A 16,300-nucleotide genomic window follows, 5' to 3' on the forward strand; every position below is an offset into this window, starting at 1 on the left:
TAATGCCACTTTCCTTAATCCTTACTCCGCATTCCAGAAAGGTGTTAGCATTTCAAGTCTCATCAGTACTAAAGAGAGTTTGGGTGTGGTCTCACTCTTCTGAGCAAATATAACTGCAATTATCTCAGTGACAAACAGTCAGAGAAACGACTTGGTAACACCCTTCACATTTGAAATGTAGGACACACTGCCATTTGGAGGATAGAGATCCAAGGTTCTTCCTTTTAGTAAGATTAATGCCAGTATCTTAGGGCTTAAAGACACTTAAGTGGCCACAGAAGAAATTTAGTGTCATTCAAACAAAATGAATTACAGTCATCTATTCTCAGGTTTCTAAAATACTGGCTGGGCTGGGGGGGGGGGTGGGAACCCTGCATTTATAGATGATTGTAAGGATGAGGATATTTTTCTGTCGCTGGCTGGTATTTTATAAAACATGCCACTGTGTTCAGCTTTGCAGAATTATGCCGTTAGGAGTTATACCTTCAGATGATAGCTGGCCCCAGGAAAGGGAACTGTGGGCAGAGCATTTGTTGGGAAATGATTTACAAAGACATGTGAGTTGGTTTGTTCTGAGTTTTAATCTTTCCTTTCAGGAAAGTCTTGACCTTGAAAGGACTTGCAGATCTGCCTGAGCTTGTACTTCGGAAGGGCAAAGTACTGTCGGTCACGAGTGGTAGGTGGTATTTATTTGTGTGTCCAGACACATTCTGGGATTCGACCACTAATGTGGTCCAGAATAATTATCTGTTCACTGGTCATTCAGCAAGCTTGTATGGAGGGCTGGTCCTGTGCCTGGCGCTCCTGTCGGCCCTGGGGAGACAACAGTGAACAAAGCAGACACAAGTCTCAGCCCACATGGACCTTACACTCCATGTAAGAGACAGGCAAGAAAGCAGATGGGTATCTGTATGTGTATGGTGTGTGTGTGTGTGTGTGTGTGTGTGTGCTGAAATCATTATGGAGAAGAAGAAAGCTAGAAGCAGGCTAGAGAATTATGAGGGTAGCCAGCCTGTGATTTTCCACCAAGGGTTCAGGGAAGAACCTCATTGGTGGGGAGAGGGTGGCCGAGGGGCCCTGCTACTGCTGGAGGAGGATCCTTCTGGGCAGAGGAAAGAGACACAACTGGTCTGAGATGGGACCAGGCCTGGGGTGCTGAGGAACTGAGAGGTGCTAGTGAGACTGGAGCAGAGTGAGTGGGGAACGTACTAGAAGATGAGGTCCAGAGAGCTTGGTGTAGGGTGGGGGCATCCTTGTATATGGCTTTGCAGGCCATTGTAATGACTTGGGCTTTTATTGGGTGTGAGATGGGAATTCTTGGCAATGTCAATTAGGAAAAGGATGGGGGGGATGTGCGTGGGTGGTCCGGTCTGTTAAGCACCCAACTCGTGATTTCCACTAGGGTCATGATCTCACGGTTCATGAGTTCGAGCCCACCTGGGGCTCTGTGCTGGCAGCGTAGAGCCTGCTTGGAATTCTCTGTCACCCTCTCTCTGTCCTACTTGCGTGTTCTCTCTCCCCGAAATAAATACACTTTATTAAAAAAAAAAAGAAAAGAAAAAGGGTAGGATCTCTTTTATGTTTTAACAGAGTCACGCTGGCTGCTGTCTTCAGAATAGATGGGAAGGAGACAAGGCAGGGGCTGGGGGATGAATTGGAAGGTCATGACAGCCGTCCCCATGAGAGGTGGCTCTGGCTTGGAGAGGGACGTGGTACACAGATGGTGAGAAGTGGTCATACTCTGGATATATTCTGAAAGAAGAGCCAACAGGGTCTGCAAAAGTATGGGACAGAAAATGGGAGAGACAGAGAGAAGTCAAACGTGACGTCAAGGTTTGGGGCCCAAGCCATGGAGGTGGAGATGCCATTCATTGAGAGGCGAAGGGCTGTGAGGGAAGCAGAGAGAAGCTCTTATTTGGAACATGTTAAGTTGAGATGCTGATGAGACACTCAGGTGGAGCCTGGTCTTAGAGAAGACATTGGTGTTGGATAGAAGGTCAACAGTCATCTGCATGTAAGTGGTATTTGAAGCCACTGGACTGGATATCACCAACCATGATGTAGGTAAGAAAGAAAAGAAGCCCAAAGGAAAATGTCCTAGGTTGTTTAATGGGAAGGGATCAAGGATACAAGGAAGTCAAGGAACTGAGAAGTCAAGATGTGGGAAGGGTATCCACGCAGATATTGAAATTGCCAAGAATTAGGGCAAAAAGAATGTTGGAAATCCAGGAGTGAAAGAGTCAAGGGATAGACTATCCAAGATTTTGATTATTATGCAATCAAGTAGAATAAGCCAAAATGCTCTAAAACCCAGTAGATATTTAGGGTACTATTGAGAGGCATAATGGCTTCAATTAACTATCCTTCAGCGCCACCTGCTGGACACAGACCAAAGCAAATGGCTATACGGATGAAGCCTCTAAGGAAAGCCTTCCACGTGATTTTAGTAAGTTTCATGACAGGTGCAGAAAAACGGAAAAGTCCTTCGGGCACTCTGATTAATTAGATAATCACTTTGGCATTTCACCAGAGGTAATAAATTTCACAGAGTTTGGTTTCTGAAATATCTAGAGAAGAGATAAAAGAAAGAGGAAGGTCATAAAAGGGAAGCCCAGGCACACAAAGGGATAAAAGAAAAGGAGGCAAGGATGAGACAGAAGTTGTCTATTCTACAATTTGGCCTTTGGGACATGCAGTAGCCATTTTATTTTTTCACGTGTAAATGTATTTCCCCCTACCCCACCCCACCCTAGTTTGTTAACATTTTCTGTAATCAGCAACCCCATTTTAAACATTACTGATGATATACCCACCCTGCCATTGAGTCTAGTACAGGTCCAGGTGAAAAGTAAATGTTTAATATTTGCCAAAGATTGGAGTAAGTAGAACTCAAGAGTGAAGCTAGTTGCCCAGCCATGTGAACATGCTTAACATATTAAGCTGTACACTCAAAAATGTTGAGATAGTAAGGTTTATATTATGTGTGTGTGTTTACCACAATTAAAAATTTAAAAAATTGGGGCGCCTGGGTGGCACAGTCGGTTAAGCGTCCGACTTCAGCCAGGTCACGATCTCGCGGTCCGGGAGTTCGAGCCCCGCATCGGGCTCTGGGCTGATGGCTCAGAGCCTGGAGCCTGTTTCCGATTCTGTGTCTCCCTCTCTCTCTGCCCCTCCCCCGTTCATGCTCTGTCTCTCTCTGTCCCAAAAATAAATAAATGTTGAAAAAAAAATTAAAAAAAAATTTAAAAAATTAAGAGCAGTACAAAGGATGCTTGTGCTGATGGAAATATCCTATATCTTGCCTGTATCAATGTCAATATTGTGGTTGTGCTGGCGTATAACAGTTTTGCAAGATACATCGATACATTTCTTTAGTGTTTAAAATGGTGCTAGCTTGGATTTTTATAATTTTTAGTTGAAAGCATCCTAACTATGAAATGACTTGGCTAGGGGTTTACTCCAGGAGTGGGAGTATTGGTCGGTATTGGCAACGATGCTGGTATAGTTCGTTCCATTAGTAGGGCAGAGGAGAGAAACACCATATCCATTTTGGCATATATTAAAGAGGCATTTGGGAAAAGTCAAACTACATTTGTGAGTGAGAGATTCTCTGTCATCAAAGAATAAGAAAAAACGAATACAAAAATACAAGATCTGTCAGAGGATGCAGAAACATTTGGGGAACAGAGCCACCTAACTGTGTTCATTTCTCTCCCTTTACTCCTACCCTCATGTCTATGGGTTTTCTAAGCCAAACAGCTATTGGAGTCCGTAGCAAGCTGGAGGAAGGCAAGGTCTTAGGTTTTGTTGGACTGTGGCAGAGAGAACTAGAATAGGACTGTCTCTCCCAAGGGCAGGACGATTGCCTGGAGACCAGACATTTGACAGTGGTAGATACTGGGAAGGATGAAGCTTTTGGAGATAAAGGGAGCCAGTTGTGATGATCACCATCTGAGCTAACAAAGCATGCCTGGCTACTAGGGTTCTATAACGTTAAAAAGTTAATAGGATTAACTGATCCCTCTTTGCCCATGAGATTGGTAAGGTACACGGAGACCAGCGTCAGGGAACTCTCCCCCATGTACATACAACATTGGGGGTTGTGGCCTGACTTCTACCCGTGAACTCCCTAGAATGGAAACTGGTTTTCTTCCCTCTTCCTGTCACTGCTGCCTCCCAGGGTATTTAAACAATCTTACCTGGGTGCTCCCATTGGACATCCAATAAGAGTGATGGCAACAACAAATCCCACCTAAGGATGGTCTGCAGTCAAAGACAGAATGACAAGTTGTAACAAATAGAATACATGCCCAAGGAAATGAAGCTGCTGGAGAAGACAGACAACAATTTAGTAGGGGGAAAATAACATCACATTGAGGGAATCATTGGCAACAGGGACAAGAAATGCTGAAGCTAAAAAAAAAAAACAAAAAAAAAAAAAACAAAACATAATTTAGCAATTAAGCAATTCTAAAGATAAATACAAATTTTCCGTTAAGACCCAAATTAGTGTACTTAAGAAGGCAAGTCCAAGAAATATCTCAATGACAAGGGGGAGGGGGATAGATAGATAGATAGATAGATAGATAGATAGATAAGAGAGTTGGAGGACAGGCCTAAACACCTAATTCTATAATGGAGCTCTAGAAAAAGAGGCAATACTTTAAAAAATAATAAAAGAACATTTCTGTAAGTTAAACAAATATTGGTGGCCTATAGACTGAAAGAGAATACTGATTTCTAGACTGTGTGTATGAAAAAAGACACACACCTAGAAAAATGCCAATAAAATTCCTGAATTCAAAAAAAAAAGAAAAACATAAAATCTTCAGACAAAAAGACAAAATCACTTCCCAAAGGAAAAGAATCAGACTGGCCATGGACTTCTCATATGTCATGCTAGAAAATGAAAGACGGTAGGTTCAGATCTACAGACTTCTCAGAGAAAAGAACTACAAGCCACAATCCTATACCCGACCAAGACATCCCATTTCACACGTCAAAGAAACTTGAGGGTATGCATGAATTCAGAGACTGTATCACTTAAGTGGCCCCAAAGGAGGAATTTTCTCAAGCAAATGTTCTCATCAGATCACAAACCTAAAGAGACATGAAGATAAGGCAAGAAGATGACAGGAAACCATCATGGGCAATGAAACTTGAGATATTTACATCTGTGATATATCTATATCTGAGAATCTGTATATAAGTATACAGATTCTGTACATTAAATCAAAAGTACTAAATTATCTCAAAAACACACACACACACACACACACACACACACAAACAAAACAACCCTGGGAGTTAGAAGGAGTAGTAACTAAAACCATTCTTAGACATTCAGCTTAAGAACAGATGAAGAACGGGGGAGGAGCCAAGATGGCGAAACAGCATGGAAGTTTTTTGTGTGTCTCACATCCATGAAATATAGCCAGACCAACACTAAACCATCCTACACACCTAGAAAGCTGATTGGAGGATTAACACAACAATCTACACCACCTGAACCACAGAATTCAGCAGGTACGTGGTGCAGAGAGGTGAACTTGGGGAGCGAGAAGTCACGGAGGGCAGGGAGCTGCTTTTGCAGGCAGAGAGAGGATGGAGCCTCTGGGGGGGGGGTGCGGGTAGAATACGGGAAAAGCACCCCCCCCCAAAAGCAGCTGGAGAGAAAGTGGAAAATTGGAAATAGCCGCAGGGACTAAACTAAAAAGGGAGAAAAGAGAAAGGAGAGGGTCTAAATTCCATTAAGACTGTAAACAAGGAGAGTGCAAAGGCTGCAACTCCGCAGCTCGATACCTGGCAGTGCTCTGGTGGGAAGAGCGAATCCCCAGGAACAGAGTGGGGTCCGGGAGGTTCTCAGGCCACACGGGGAAAAGCAGTTCCACTGCTGGAAGGACATTTGGTAGAGACTGTTGAGGTCACCTGGTCCCAGCAGACCCCAGAAAACAGCCACATTCGCTGGTGCTGGAACAAGGTCCTTAAGGGTGAAGCCTGGTGCCAGATGTGTGTTGTGATTTTCCATAATTCCTGAAAAGCTGCAGCTACACTATCTTGCAAACTTTTGCTGGGGCAGGCTGGCACCTGGCCGCAGTCTCGGGGCACCGGCTGCAGCAGGGTCCAGCAAGCATTCCTGCATGCAGCCAGCATTTGACCATTGCTCGGTGAGACCCTCCCGCAGAGGGGCAGAACGGGTCAAAGCCACAGGCCTTCAGAAGTAAGGGGCCGGGAAAACAGCCCCATCTGAGACAAGACTCGGGAGAGAGGTGCCCGGGGCCTGGTCATGGAGAGTGAGAAAGCGGGGAGTGGATGTGAGCTGAAGACAGAGGACAGGTGCGCGATTGCTGATTGGGGAGAACAGAGTTCCAGTGCTAGAGACTGGGTAGCTGGGTGGACCCATTTTCACCGCTCCCACCATGCACATACCCACCTATGAGCACCGCAACTATCCGCCCCAGTAGGCTAGGGGTGCCATCTAGTGGAGAATGGAGCCATTACACTGAACCCCGCCCAACTGGGCCAACCTCGCTCTTCAAGAACACAAGTCTCACCGCCAGCTTAGTTTATGGACTATAAAGCGCTACATAATCTGACTTCTAGGGGAAAGCGAAGTAATTTCAGCCCTATTTCAATCTGTTAGCAGGTCCATCTATTCAATTTTCTTTCTTTTTTTCTTTTACACTACTTTTCTTTTTCTTGAATACAGAAAGAGAAAAAATTCATTTTTATTTTCAATTTTTATTAAAAATATTTTTATTTAATTTTTTTACTATATTTTTTACTTTTGTGTAATTTTTTTCAAATTCTTACTTCCATCATTTTATTTTAGTCTACTTCAGTGTATTCACCTTTTCAAATTTTCAAATGATTTCTTTTTCTTTTTTCTCATTTTCATTTCTTTTCTTTTGCTTGAATGCAGAAAGAGAAAAACTTCATTTTTACTTTCAATTTCTATTAGAAATATTTTTATTTATTTTTTTCTATATTTTTTGCTTTTATGTAAATTCTTTCAAATTCTATTTTACTTCCATCATTTTATTTTAGTCTTCTACATTGTACTCACTTTTTCAAATTTTCAAGCGATTTCTTTTTTTTCTTTTTTTTCATTTCTTTCCTTTTTCTTGAATACAGAAAGAGAAAACTTCATTTTTATATTTAATTTTTATTAAAAATATTTTTCTTTAATTTTTTTCTACTATATTCTTTACTTTTGTGTAAATTTTCTCAAATTCTATTTTACTCCCATCATCTCATTGTAGTCTACTTCAGTGTATTCATTTTTTCAAACTCTCAAACAATTTCCTCCCCCCCTTTTTTTCTCTAATCTGTCAAGCCATTTTCAACACCCAGACCAAAAACACACCTAAGATCTAGCATCATTTATTAGATTTGTGTGTTTAATTTTTTAATTTTAATTTTTTAAAATTTTAATTCTTTTTTAATTTTAATTATTCTACCTCATTAACTCCTTTTCTCCCTTCAAAATAACAAAACGAAGGCGTTCACCCCAAAAGAAAGAGCACGAAGAAACGACAGCCAGGGATTTAAGCAACACAGATACAAGCAAGATGTCTGAACCAGAATTTAGAATCACAATAATAAGAATACTAGCTCGAGTCGAAAATAGATTAGAATCCTTTTCTGCAGAGATAAAAGAAGGAAAAACTCGTCAGGGTGAAATAAAAAATGCTCTAACTGAGCTGCAATCATGGATGGATGCAGTGGCGGCAAGGATGGATGAGGCAGAACAGAGAATCAGCGATAGAGAGGACACACGTATAGAGAATAATGAAGCGGAAAAAAAGAGGGAGATGAAGGCACAAGAGCATAATTTAAGAATTAGAGAAATCAGGGGCGCCTGAATGGCTCAGCCGGTTAAGTGTCCGACTTCAGCCCAGGTCACCATGATCTCATGGTTTGTGAGTTCGAGCCCCGCGTCGGGCTCTGTGCTGACAGCTCAGAGCCTGGAGCCTGCTTTGGATGCTGTGTCTCCCTCTCTCTCTGCCCCTTCCCTACTCACGCTCTGTCTCTCTGTCAAAAATAAATAAACATTGAAAAAATTTTAAGAATTAGAGAAATCAGTGACTCATTAAAAAGGAACAACATCAGAATCATAGGGGACCCAGAAGATAAAGAGAGAGAAAAAGGGGTAGAAGGGTTATGTGGAAAACTTTCCTAACCTGGGGAAAGACAGAGACATCAAAATCCAGGAAGCGCAGAGGACCCCCATTAGATTCAACAAAAACCGACCATCAACAAGGCATATCATAGTCAAATTCACAAAATACTCAAGCAAGGAGAGAATCATGAAAGCAGCAAGGGAAAAAAAGTCCCTAACATACAAGGGAATACAGATCAGGTTTGCAGCAGACCTATCCACAGAAACTTGGCAGGCCAGAAAGGAGTGGCAGGATATATTCAGTGTGCTGAATCAGAAAAATATGCAGCCAAGAATTCTTTATCCAGCAAGTCTGTCATTCAAAATAGAAGGAGAGATAAAGTTTCCCAGACAAACAAAAATTAAAGGAGTTTGTGACCACTAAACCAGCCCTGTTGGGGCACCTGGGTGGTGCAGTCAGTTAAGCGTCCGACTTCAGCCAGGTCACGATCTCGCGGTCCGTGAGTTTGAGCCCCGCGTCGGGCTCTGGGCTGATGGCTCAGAGCCTGGAGCCTGTTTCCGATTCTGTGTCTCCCTCTCTCTGACCCTCCCCCATTCATGCTCTGTCTCTCTCTGTCCCAAAAATAAATACACGTTGAAAAAAAAAATTTTTTTAAAAGAAATTTTAAGGGGACTCTCTGAGGGGAGAAAAGACTAAAAATATATATATACATACATATATATGCATATATATACCAAAAGCAACAAAGATTAGAAAGGACCAGAGAACACCACCAGAAACTCCAACTCTACAAGCATCATAATGGCAATAAACTCATATCTTTCAGGACTCACTCTAAACATCAATGGACTCAATGCTCCAATCAAAAGACATAAGGTAACAGAATGGATAAGAAAACAAGATCCATCTATATGCTGTTTACAAGAGATCACTTTAGACCTAGACACCTTCAGAATGAAAATAAGGGGATGGAGAACCATCTATCATGCTAATGGTCAACAAAAGAAAGCTGGAGTAGCCATACTTCTATCAGACTCTAGACTTTAAAATAAAGACTGTATGAAGAGATGCAGAAGGGCATTATATCATACTCAAGGGGTCTATCCACCAAGAAGACGTAACAATTGTAAACACCTACGTGCCATATGTGAGAGCACCCAAATATATAAATCAATTAATCACAAACATAAAGAAACTCATCAATAGTAATGCCATAATAGGAGACTTCAACACCCCACTGACAACAATGGACAGATCATCTAATCAAAAAATCAAAAGGAAACAATGGCTTTGAATGACACACTGGACCAGATGGACTTAACAGATATATTCAGAACATTTCATCCTAAAGCAGTAGAATATACATTCTTCTCCAGTGCACATGGAATGTTCTCCAGGATAGACCATATACTGGGACACAAATCAGCCCAAAGTAAGTACAAAGAGATCGAGATCATACCATGCATATTTTCAGACCACAACTCTGTGAAACTCGAAATCAACCACAAGAAAAAATTTGGAAAGGTAACAAATACTTGGAGACTGAAGAGCATTCTATTAAAGAATGAATGGGCTAACCAAGAAGTTAAAGAGGAAATTAAAAAGTATATGGAAGTCAATGAAAATGATAACACCACAACCTAAAACCTCTGGGACACAGCAGAGGCGGTGATAAGAGGAAAGTATATAGCGATCCAGGCCTTCTTAAAAAGGAAGAAAGATCTCAGATACACAACCTACCCTTATGCCTTAAGGAGCTGGAAAAAGAACAGCAAATAAAACCCCAAACCAGCAGAAGACAGGAAATAATAAAGATTAGAGCAGAAATTAAATGCTTTCAAAACCAAAAAAAACTGTAGAACAGATTAATGAAACCAGAAGCTGGTTCTTTGAAAGAATTAACAAAATGGATAAACCACTAGCCAGTTTGATCAAAAAGGAAAAGGAAAGGGCGCAAAGACATAAAATCTAGAATGAAAGAGGAGAGATCACAACCAACACAGCAGAAATAAAAACAATAATAAGAGAATATTATGAGCAATTACATGCCAATAAAATGGGAAATCTGGAAGAAATGGACAAATTCCTAGAAACATATACACTACCAAAACTGAAACAGAAGAAATAGAAAATTTGAACAGACCCATAACAGTAAGGAAATTGAATTAGTAATCAAAAATCTGCCAAAAAACAAGAGTCCAGAGCCAGATGGCTTTCCAGGGGAATTCTACCAAACATTTAAGGAAGAGTTAACACCTATTCTCTTGAAGATGTTCTAAAATATAGAAGTGGAAGGAAAACTTCCAAACTCTTTCTATGAAGCCAGCATTACCTTGATTCCAAAACCAGACAGAGACCCCACTAAAAAGGAGAACTATAGACCAATTTCCCTGATGAACATGGATGCAAAAATCCTCAACAAGATATTAGCCAACCGGATCCAACAATACATTAAAAAAATTATTCACCACGACCAAGTGGGATTTATATCTGGGATGCATGGCTGGTTCAATATCTGCAAAACAATTAACATGATTCATCACATCAATAAAAGAAAGGACAAGAACCATATGATTCTCTCAATAGATGCAGAGAAAGCATTTGACAAAATACAGCATCCTTTCTTGATAAAAACCCTCAAGAAAGTAGGGATAGAAGGAGCATACCTAGACATCATAAAAGCCATATATGAATGACCCAATGCTAATATCATCCTCAATGGGGAAAAACTGAGACCTTTCCCCCTAAGGTCAGGAACAAAACAGGGATGTCCACTCTTGCCACTGTTATTCAACCTAGTATTGGGAGTCTTAGTCTCTGCAATCAGACAATACAAAGAAATAAAAGGCATCCAAATTGGCCAGGAGGAGGTCAAACCTTCACTCCTCGCAAATGACATGATACTCTATATGGAAAACCCAAAAGATTCCACCACCAAACTGCTGGAATTGATTCATGAATTCAGCAAAGTTGCAGGATATAAAATCAACACACAGAAATTGGTTGCATTCCTATACACCAACAATGAAGCGACAGAAAAAGAAATCAAGGAATCGATCCCATTTACAGTTGCACCAAAACCCATAAAATACCTAGGAATAAATCTAATCAAAGAGGTGAAAAATCTATACACTGAAAACTATAGAAAGCTTATGAAAGAAATTGAAGAAGACCCAAAATGATGGAAAAAGATTCCATGCTCCTGGATAGGAAGAACAAATATTGTTAAAATGTCGATACTATCCAAAGCAATCTACATATTCAATGCAATCCCTATCAAAATAACACCAGCATTCCTCACGGAGCTAGAACAAATAATCCTAAAATTTGTATGGAACCAGAAAAGACGTTCTTAGCCAAAGCAATCTTGAAAAAGAAAACCAAACCAGGAGGCATCACAATCCCAGACTTCAAGCTATACTACAAAGCTGTAATCATCAAGACAATATGGTCCTGGCACAAAAACAGACACTCAGATCAATGGAATAGAATAGAGAACCCAGAAATCGACCCACAGACATATGGCCAACTAATCTTTGACAAAGCAGGAAAGAATATTCAATGGAATAAATACAGTCTCTTTAGCAAGTGGTGCTGGGAAAATGGCAGCGATATGCAGAAGAATGAACCTAGACCACTTTCTTACACCAGACACAAAAATAAACTCAAAATGGATGAAAGACCTCAATGTAAGACAGGAAGCCATCAAAATCCTCGAGGAGGAAGTAGGCAAAAACCTCTTTGATCTTGGCCGCAGCAACTTCTTACTCAACACATCTCTGGAGGCAAGGAAAACAAATGCAAAAATGAACTACTGGAACCTCATCAAAATAAAAATCTTCTGCACAGAAAAGGAAACAATCAGCAAAACTAAAAGGCAATTGACAGAATGGGAGGAGATATTAGAAAATGACATATCAGATAAAGGGTTAGGATCTAAAATCTATAAAGAACTTCTCAAACTCAACACCCAAAAAACAAACAATCCAGTGAAGAAATGGGCAAAAGACATGAATAGACACTTCTCCAAAGAAGACATCCAGATGGCCAACCAGATGAAAAAATGCTCAACATCACTCATCATCAGGGAAATACCACCTCACAGTGGTCAGAGTGGCTAACATTAACAACTCAGGAAACAGCAGTTGCTGGTGAGGATGTGGAGAAACGGGAACCCTCTTGCACTGTTGGTGGGAATGCAAACTGGTGCAGCCACTCTGGGAAACAGTGTGGAGGTTCCTCAAAAAACTAAAACTAAAACTACCCTATGACCCAGCAATTGCACTACTAGGCATTTAGCCAAGGGATACAGGTGTGGTGTTTCGAAGGGACACAGGCACCCCCATGTCTATAGCAGCACTATCAACAATAGCCAAAGTATGGAAAGAGCCCAAATGTCCATCGATGGATGAATGGATAAAGAAGATGTGGTATATATACATAATGGAGTATTGCTTGGCAATCAAAAAGAATGAAATCTTGCCATTTGCAACTACGTGGATGGAACTGGAGGGTGTTCTGCTAAGTGAACTTAGTCAGTCAGAGAAAAACAAAAATCATATGGCTTCACTCATATGAGGACTTTAAGAGACAAAACACATGAACATAAGGGAAGGGAAACAAAAATGTAAAAACAGGGAGGGGGACAAAACAGAAGAGACTCATAAATATGGAGAACAAACTGAGGGTTATGGGAGTTGTGGGAGGGGGGATGGGCTAAATGGGTAAGGGGCATTAAGGAATCTACTCCTGAAATCATTGTTGCACCATATGCTAACTGATTTGGATGTAAACTTTAAAAAATAATTTAAAAAAAAGAACAGATGAAGAAAGAGGAGAAGCATATTGAAAAGTATTCACTGATCTTGTTGAGGTGATGTGGGGCTATACTGGAGATGTGGGAGGGCTCAAGCTGGCTGGTTGTTGGGAGGTTCCAGGGGGCACCATGAAGGTCCTGGTGTCCCCCACTGAGCTGGAAATATTGTGCACACCCTGCTATGCCCCTTGAGCATATGAAATAGCAGACTTTTATCAGGCTGAGCAGCATGAAATTGCCAATGAATGGACCATATTTAACCTCTGAGTTTTATATTACAGACAGTGGAATGTAATGTTTCAGCCAAGCCAATACTCCAAGGCCATCTGCCCAGGGCTTCACTTTCTTCCTTTTCGCCCTACAGCACGTCACATTGGAGATGTTAGTCTTTCTAGCAACCGATTCGCAGGCCAGCAATTGTTCCCCATGGGCCGAGGACTCAAGTCCACACGAACTTCTCTACCTTGGCTGCTGCAGCTGGCGCTCAATTCGATTGTTTTTTCTGGTCCAGATTTCCAGCATGTAAACCGCACAGGTCACAGCAATGTGGAGGGATAAAGGAATAAGTGTCCCTCCTAGGAGAGTTACCCAAATGGTTCCAAGCCATCTGAACTAATCAAGCACTCAGTCAGTGCCACGGTATTTCTGTCCAAATGGCAATTTCCTGCATCGCCAAGTTTTCTGCAATGGGAGACACAAGATGCAAAACAAACATTTCCATGTTATAGAGCTTAGGAGATAAAACTGAAGGCATTCAAGACTAGTTTCATAAACTAGCATTTGTATGTTGACTGCAGAATCATTCATAATAACCTATAAAAGTGAGAAATTGAAACTAACCCAAACCTCCTATAACAGGGATGAATTAATTAATTAATAGCAGTCTCTTCCAGCTTTTTTGGAAACGCAAATCCCCTTAAATATTTTCAGCAAAAATATTTTCAGCAATTTTGAATGGCATGCGAGAATGAACTGATTTTAAATAAAAAAAATATTAAAAAAAGTTTTGATCCTAATTCCTTCAAAATGTAATAGATGTAGGGGTGCCTGGGTGGCTCAGTTGGTTAAGTGTCTGACTCTTTTTTTTTTTTTAATTTTTTTTTTTTCAACGTTTATTTATTTTTGGGACAGAGAGAGACAGAGCATGAATGGGGGAGGGTCAGAGAGAGGGAGACACAGAATCGGAAACAGGCTCCAGGCTCTGAGCCATCAGCCCAGAGCCCGACACGGGGCTCGAACTCATGGACCGCGAGATCGTGACCTGGCTGAAGTCGGACGCTTAACCGACTGCGCCACCCAGGCGCCCCACTGACTCTTGATCTCAGCTCAGGTCATTATCTCCTGGTTCGTGAGTCCAAGCACCGCATCGGGCTCTGCACTGACAGTGTGGAGCCTATTTGGGATTCTTTCTCTCCCTCTCTCTCTGCCCCTCCCCTGCTCCCCTCCCCCCACCAAAACAAATTAAAAAACTTAAAAAAATAAAATATAATAGATGCAGTCAGGTCTGAAAGATTATTAGTTAATAAAAAATAGTCAATTTGACAGAAAGTCTTAAGAAACTGCATATATACGGTAAGCAGTTTATTTTAACTTAAAACAGTTACATAAATTTTCATTGAAAATATTTTGGCATAACACCAACAAAGCATGATTGGAATTCTTAACATGAACCACACCTGTCATGCATTATCTAGAGCCAAAGTTTTAGGTGTTTTAATTAGAGGGTGCAATTTGTACATTTTATGAAATGATGTGAGCATAGAACCTTTGAAGTTTTTTTTACAATCTTATCTATTCCTTTACAGACCATTTTTATTTTTATTTATTTATTAGACTATTTTTATTTAAAATAGAGAAGCTATTAAAAATTAAATATAATAACCAGTACAAATGGCATTAATAGGTTTTAGAAGAAGTATCACTGACTTGGTAAGTATTGTTTTCAAGTTTATTTATTTATTTTGAGAGAGAGAGAGAGTACAAGTGGGAGAGGGCCAGAGAAAGAGGGAGAAAGAGAATCCCAAGCAAGCCCCACACTGACAGTGCGCAGCCCCACGTGGGGCTCAAACTCACAAACCGTGAGATCATGACCTGAGCGGAAACCAAGAGCCAGACGCTTCACCGACTGAGCCAGCCAGGCGCCCCTGACTTGCTAAGTATTTAACTCGATGCTAGAGGGTAGGGGTCCTTGAGCCTGCTGGAAAGTGGCCTGAACTGAGTGCCTACAAGGGAGTGAAAGAACAGGGCAGACTTCGGTGAGAATCAGAACTACCTGGAAGGCTTGAGCAAACCCAGAACGTTGGGCCCCACCATCTGATACAGAAGGGCTGGGGTGGGACCTGAGAACTTGCCTTTATTACAAGGTGGGGAAGGGGCACACCCTGAAAATTGTTATGCCCAGAATTCGTGATCCCCAAAGACCACCAGGGAGCCGAGTCCGATGCAAAAGCAAAAGAGCCTTTTTTCGAGCTAGCTGAGCTCAGTCCCCTACCTGCACCGACGCAGATACCAGGGAGAGAGAGCGAGTTTCAAAAGCACAAAGGTTTTATAGGGGTCTAGGGGCAGCCGATTGGCTGGGGAAGGGGCGTGGCCTCGGCCGATTGGCTGGGGAAGGGTCAGAGTCCTGTTACGCAGGTCGCTGGGCGGGTTTTGATCAGGAAGTTTGAATGGGTGAGAGGGAGGTTACTCAAGGGGAGGAGGCGTGGTCTAGGTGAAGGACACAGAGCAAGATGGAGTCGGCCAGCCGCGTAGGCCCGCCCTTTCAAAAATCACTGGCATAAACCAGTCTGGAGGGTTGGTGAACAAATCTCCCTACCGTCTTTCTCCCACTTAGCATGTGAGCATTGCTGTTTGTTTTAAGCAAGGAAAAAGAATGAATTGTTTTCATATGCATTTTAGACGATACACTGTGTTTGCTTTAGGGATTGAGTTGTGTGACACAGAGAGAAAATTTATGTGTTAATTACTAGAAATTCGTAGGAGTTGAAGTACAGCTTTCATGACCTTACTGTTTGGAATGAATGCATTCTGTGCTTAAAATAGCCAGTCGCTTTATTTTTAAGACTAATTTCTTGGTTCTGAATGATGAGAGAAAAAGTTTCAGACCCTTAGCTGCAAACACTCTTCTGTCCACAACACTTTGCAAATACAGCTCATCTCTATTCCTGATCCACGAAAAGCCAACTCGGATATAAGATGTAATTGTCAGTCTTGTTTTCTCTTTAGCACACGGGCTTTTGAAGCAGACTTGAGGTCTCCGTGTGCTGAACAGCATCTGTGATGAGGCGAAGTCGGGAGTGGAGTCTGAAGGTGGGTCTGTAAAACTGGCTGCATCTGATCTTGTGTTCTTTTGCACTGACCA

At 41.5% G+C, this 16,300-nt stretch overlaps 1 long non-coding RNA gene across 1 annotated transcript; it reads right to left on the reverse strand.

The window, feature by feature from the left end:
- Positions 1-562: 562 nt before the first annotated feature.
- LOC147580735 (uncharacterized) lies at positions 563-6,038 on the reverse strand. Its single transcript, XR_015250761.1, has 2 exons — positions 5,803-6,038; positions 563-813 (listed from the first exon to the last, which is right to left on the reverse strand). It is a non-coding gene; the product is annotated as an uncharacterized LOC147580735 (long non-coding RNA).
- Positions 6,039-16,300: the final 10,262 nt, after the last annotated feature.

This window comes from Puma concolor, chromosome B2 (assembly GCF_028749965.1).
Source record: "Puma concolor isolate L17-30 chromosome B2, mPumCon1.1.hap2, whole genome shotgun sequence".
Taxonomy (NCBI): domain Eukaryota; kingdom Metazoa; phylum Chordata; class Mammalia; order Carnivora; family Felidae; genus Puma; species Puma concolor.